Raw genomic sequence first — 6,400 nt, forward strand, 5'->3', positions numbered from 1 at the left:
AATATCACGGCTAGCATGATGCTGAAGTGCTTTTTCTCGACGCTTATTTGCGTCGTTGTCGATCCATTAATTTCCATGTAACATTGGGAACTTGTTAGGTTGTCGACGCCGTTGTCGCTGATAATGTACTTCACGTAGTTACCTGACAGCCACATAATCGTGTTATTTTTGGTTGCCGGACAGAAAGCTGTATCGGGCCACAGGAATATCTCCGGTGTATACGTTATTTCAGGGCTTCTGGTGAGTACAGTGAGTCTTTACCTCTCCCATGTTCATTTGTGGACGTGTTCACTACAGCTGAATCTGTGGAGCAGCGAGTCAGTCAGCCCACACTTAAGGCATCTGTATGTGTCACTGACCCCGAAGCGATGAAGCTTCTCATTGGTTGGTATGAGTTCACTGACCACTCGGTACCTGGTTGATGAAACTTCTGATGTGTGGATCATGAGGTGCACGTTGCTGCAAAAACGTTTCCCAGTTGACATTGGCGTGCTTATGGGTGATGTTGTTAGGCTTGTCCGTCATTGCCAATATTGAATTATTTTCGTTGTGCTTAAAGAAGCGGTTCTCACGGTACTGTCCCCTAAGTAGCTCATCTCAAAATAGAATATGCGAACATGTTTGAGGTGGAAGTTGATATTTTGGATATTAACCGGCGGGTACATACTTTTAGGTCTAAGTATGGTGAAAAGCTTAGCTGTGATGGAGTTTGGGTTCTCATTTATTATACTGCTAATTCTTTTGAGATACAATCCAGTGGCTTTCCTATTTAAATCAATTAATTCAAGATCCCCTGTCAACTGTGGTTTGGTTATAGTAGCAAAAGTGAGTTTAAAGATATGCCCTCTCCATACATATCTGGCTGCTAGCTGCATTGCCTTCTTCGTTTGCATCTTGGAAATGGGGAAGACCTGAGCCACATAGTATGCTTTGGAGAAATGATACATGTTAACAATTCGTACTGCTTCAGTTATATTCACTGACCTCCAGCTAGCATTTTGCTGATGGTCGCTCTGTGGTGTCACCGCCAGACACCACACTTGCTAGGTGGTAGCTTTAAATCGGCCGCGGTCCATTAGTACATGTCGGACCCGCGTGTCGCCACTGTCAGTAATTGCAGACCGAGCGCCACCACACGGCAGGTCTAGAGAGACGTACTAGCACTCGCCCCAGTTGTACGGACGACTTTACTAGCGACTACACTGACGAAGCCTTTCTCTCATTTGCCGAGAGACAGTTAGAATAGCCTTCAGCTAAGTCCATGGCTACGACATAGCAAGGCGCCATAAACCATTTCTAGAGAGAGTCTCACTTGTATCATCAAGAATGCTGTATACAAATGATGGATTAAAGTTAAGTATTCCAGCAGCTACGTACTTTTCTTTATAGCATTCATTACGTATCCTGTTCCAGACCTCCCGCCAGTCTGCGTTAGTATATAGCGTGCACTTCGGCCTCCTCTAACTACAAGGTGTTGGCACATCTGCCAACACATCACGCTCTCCAGTTCTTTATCGCCATTTTTAATGACATCTATCGAGTACAAGGCCTAGAGTTTTGTGTTGCTCTACGGGTTCGGTCCATGGTATGGCTAAGTCGGCAAAACCTGTAATATTGATTAATTTACATTTCCTGATGTTGATTTTCGCTCCCGAAGCAGCTCTGTACTTATCTAGTTCGTCTTTCAGGATTTCTATTTCCGCTTCTCGTCGAATAAGTACTCCAGCGTTATCAGCGTAAGCTCTTACAAAGAAAAGTACACCGGACATTGAAATTCCAGATAGTTTATTATTTGTTCTCCTGAGCAGTGGCTCCAATGACAGGACAAACAACAACATGGAGAGAGGACTGCCCTGTGGAAAGCCTCTCTCATTGTTTATTGTCTGTGTCAGCTGTTCAAATGGCTCTGAGCGCTATGGGACTTAACATCTGATGTCTTCAGTCCCCTAGAACTACTTAAACCTAACTAACCTGCGTACATCACACATATCTATGCCCGAGGCAGGATTCGATCCTACGACCGTAGCGGTCGCGCTGATGTTCCAAAATTTATAATAAAATTCCTTCAATAATCCGTCTGGTCCTGGTCGTTTATGGGCAGGGGATCTGCTAATCAGCTTTAAAACTTTATCTCCAGTAAAATCGGATAAACGTTCATTATTGCCGGCAGGAATAAAAGCACTGGGTAATGTTCTGACAATTTCAGCTAGTGAATCCTCGTCAACACATTCTGCAGAATATAGGTTCCCATAATGTTGTTGCAGTGCTTGAACGATGTCAGTTTGATTGGATAGTACTCTGCCATTGCTTGTCAGCACCTCATCAATGAAGATCCTCCTACGATTTGACTTACGTTTAATGAGGTGATACATGGATGTTATTTCACCTTCCAGAACAGAATGAGTTTTATACTTTATCTTGAGTCCTTCCAGTTGGTTACGTTAATACCAATGATTTTAACTCTGATGTTTTTTTATTCGTGACAGAGACGCGTTTATATCATGAGAGTTATCATACAGTTTCCTTAAAACAGAGTAATAAAATTCAGAAGTCTTCCTGCTGTCTTTTGCTTTCTGTCTCCCATAAAACATTAGACACTGGCGTAGTTTTCGTTTTGAAATATTAATCCACCAGTCTACTTTGGATGGATGCCTATGGAATGAGCGTAGGCAAGCATCCCACGTTGCCCTAACTTCATCGTCCAGCTCCCTGTCTCGTAAAAGCGATACGTTTATCATCCACAGGTTTCTGTACAATTTCGTTGGTCGTGTGTCCAAACTGATGGTTGTACAAACTGCGCAGTGATCGGAGAAAGCCGCCGGAATGACATCAGCTGCATGAATTCGGTCGCAGAGGCTGTCAGTGATGTCCACTCGGTCAAGACGACTGGACGAAGTGGAGGTAAAAAACGTATATCGCACTAAGACGGGAAATTTTAGATCCCAAGCGTCTTTGAGCATAACGGTTTCACAAGATCATGTAATTCCCTGCAGTAGGTGAAGTTGGGATTTTACAGCCAATACCTCTGCCGGATTCTAACAGCTCAATGTCTTTAACTGGAATGCCTTTCCGTATTAAAATAGCTGTTCCTGTAGTGTCTTCAACAACTACGTTTTCAATGGTTTTAAAGCCATATATATGAATACCCGTAAAAACAAATTCTTGCAAAAATATGATGTCGGCGTCGGATTCCTTGAGGAATTGCTGTAAAACCGCGATTTTCAAATCTGTTTTAATCCTGTTAACGTTCAGTGTCAGTACGTTGTACGCTTGCATCAGTGTCTTATGTGCACGTGACTATCTTTCCTCCATGAGTTAAACTTCCATACCCTCGTACAAATCCATTATCGGTTCGACCTGACCGTTTCCTTCCTGACTGTCACTGGCTTCAACAGAAATGTCAGTGTTTTTGTTCTTTTTCGCGTAACGTTTACATTGGGCTGTACTTTGTTTGGTTCTACGCCTCCGACTGGTGCTGGATCCTTCTGCAGAATGCGGGGGCAGGGGGTCGCGGCAGATTTCGGAGTCCATCTCCGCTGCCGCTACGTCCCTTGCCTGCGCTTCAACCGACTTGCTCTGCGGTGGCTCACTACTTCCTCCAACACTCTCACTGTCCGCGTGTGTATCAACACTCGCTTCCTCGCCCTGTTTATTATGAAAGCTATGTTAATGCCGGCCGGTATGTTTACTTTCACTCTCCACCGGCTCACGACTACACGCTGTTTGTTTACGACCTGGCTCTACTTGTTGTGGTTGCTTGGACTTGTAATTGCCGTCCGGGAAGGGAACTTCCTTCCCGTTGCCGCGGTTCAGGCGCAGCAGGCGTGTTGTTTACCTCCGGGACTTGGCCTGATTCGGTGTTTATGTCGATAGCCGGAACTTTAAGTTCAGACGCAACATTACTGGCAATTTTGCTGATATCCCGCTCTTTGTGTGAGGAGTCTTCATTCGGACTATCCTCGTCACATATTCGCCTCCTTTTGTTAGATGCCGCCGGGTTAACAGAAGGTGTAACATTTTTAAGGGGAGCCTGTGCCGGTATTTCTTTCTGTGGTAATGGTGGGAACTCCGCAGGGTCCATTACCATACAATCTTGAGTACTGACACTTGGTGTCGTTGCTACCTTATCTGTCACCTGGTTTGTAGTCACTAAATCAGCTAAGGTGAGTTTTTTCGCTGTTGTAAAGAACTTCTTAGAACAAAAACTCTCCTTGGACAGTCCTGACGCGTGTGGCCACTTTCGTTACAAATGAAACCTGGCCACTGTACATGACATGGGCCTTATAACCACAGACAAGTACGTGGGAGGGAATATTTTCCTTTATTTGCATCTCTACTGAACGTACACCACTATAGCACTGCAGTTCGTGCCTAATTTTTTTTCACTTCTCCATATTTCGATAAAACGCCTCTGAGAAAACAATTTTCTACTTCCGGTGGCAGGTTAAAAACACTAACATTCTTGTAGTCTATTCCAGCATTACAAATAGTGGCAGTACTCACCGAAAGGTCACGATGTCGGAATTCTGCAGTCTCTCCAAATTTCAAAAGAATCTTATCCAGGACCACAGGATTTAATAGCTTCACGAAAAAACAGTATTGATCCGTACCAAAGTAGGCCGTATGGACTTGATCGGACGTAATTCCAATGACATCAACAATCCAATCGTGGGTTTCCAAGGAACTTGGCTGAACATTTCTGGTGGACTTATCAAATTCGAAACGTAGAGTGCACTTACTGGTAACTTTTCATTCCATGTTAAACGGTTATTCAGCGGCCGAAACCGCCAAAAATAAGACACAAAAGTCTATACAAAACACGATATCACGACGACACGAGGACGATACACCTTGTAATAAGAAACACAAGAAAACACAAAGAAAATAAACTAGTTCGCGGTTTGTTTACGCTGCAACGGAGCGGACACGAGGTACGTGTGTACTCTAGCACGGCTCAGTCTGAACTTTGTTAAATGTGGAACGCTTCACGATTGTGCGTGTAATCCTTGCGCAGGGACCATGCTAATCTTCTCTGTATCGTTCCTATTTTAATATACGTCCCGCCGAAGGGAGTACGCCACCGAGGACACAGAGGATAGTCCGACTCCAGGGACTTATCTCTGGCATGCCTCCCGGGAGACCCATATTCCCAACTTATTGTCCCGCACTATATTCATAGTGCCTATCCCTATTATACTCATTATTCGCGGATTGTTGCCATTTCCCGTAAGAGTTCGGGAAATGTTTCTGCATCCACGCAGAAGCAGATGGTCAAATCCCCGGTGAGCCTTAACTATATATATGAAGATGGTATCTGTTATTTCGGACATGTCCGATAGAACAGATACCATCGGTGACCATGCAGCTCGTTAAAATTAAATTACAATAAAATGAATACCCCTAGCTGCATACAGGTGTTGATATACCGTAAGTCAACGGGGATAGTTCAAAATGTGTGCCTCGACCCGCATTCGAACCCGGGATCTCCTGCCTGCATGACAGACGCTCTATCTATCTGAGCCGCCGAAGAAAAAGAGGATATTGCAACTTCAGTGATTTATCTCTGGCACACCTCCCGTGAGACCTACATTCCCAATATATTGTCCCGCACTGTATTCATAGTGCCCCTGCCCATTATAATGATTAATCGCTGCTTGTTGCCGATTCCCGTAAGAGTTTGGACACTGTTTGTGCATCCGCACAGAAGGTGGTAAAATAGCTGGATGGTATCTGTTTTTTCAGACAAGTGTGAAAGAATATATACCATTGGTGACCATGCAGCTCATTAGAATGAAATTACAATCAAATGAATACCCCTACCTGCATACGGGAATTGATATAAGTCATCAATAAGTACAGTTGAAAATGTGTGCCCCGACCGGGACTTGAACCCGCTATCTCTTGCTTACATTGCAGATCAACTATCAATCTGCGCCACCGAAGACACAGAGGATAATCCGACTGCAGTGACTTATATCTGGCACGCCTCCTAGGTGACCCACATTCCCAACTTATTGTCCTGCACTATATTCATAGTGCCCCTGCCCATTATACTCTTTACGCGCGGCTTGTTGTTAATTCCCGTAAGAGTTCGGGCAGTGTTTGTATATCCGCAGAGGAGTAGATGGTCAAATGGCCAGTGAGCCTTATATATATATATGCGGATGCACAAACAGCTCCCGAACTCTTAGGGAATCGGCAACAAGCCGCGAGTAAAGAATATAATGATCAGGGACATTGTGAATACAGGGCTATTACAAATGATTGAAGCGATTTCATAAATTCACTGTAGCTCCATTCATTGACATATGGTCACGACACACTACAGATACGTAGAAAAACTCATAAAGTTTTGTTCGGCTGAAGCCGCACTTCAGGTTTCTGCCGCCAGAGCGCTCGA

The 6,400-nt window shown here is 44.3% G+C and overlaps 1 non-coding gene across 1 annotated transcript; it reads right to left on the bottom strand.

Moving 5' to 3' along the window:
- Nucleotides 1–4,969: 4,969 nt before the first annotated feature.
- LOC126093519 (U6 spliceosomal RNA) lies at nt 4,970–5,073 on the bottom strand. Its single transcript, XR_007521664.1, has one exon. It is a non-coding gene; the product is annotated as a U6 spliceosomal RNA (small nuclear RNA).
- Nucleotides 5,074–6,400: the final 1,327 nt, after the last annotated feature.

Source organism: Schistocerca cancellata, chromosome 7 (genome assembly GCF_023864275.1).
Source record: "Schistocerca cancellata isolate TAMUIC-IGC-003103 chromosome 7, iqSchCanc2.1, whole genome shotgun sequence".
Classification (NCBI taxonomy): domain Eukaryota; kingdom Metazoa; phylum Arthropoda; class Insecta; order Orthoptera; family Acrididae; genus Schistocerca; species Schistocerca cancellata.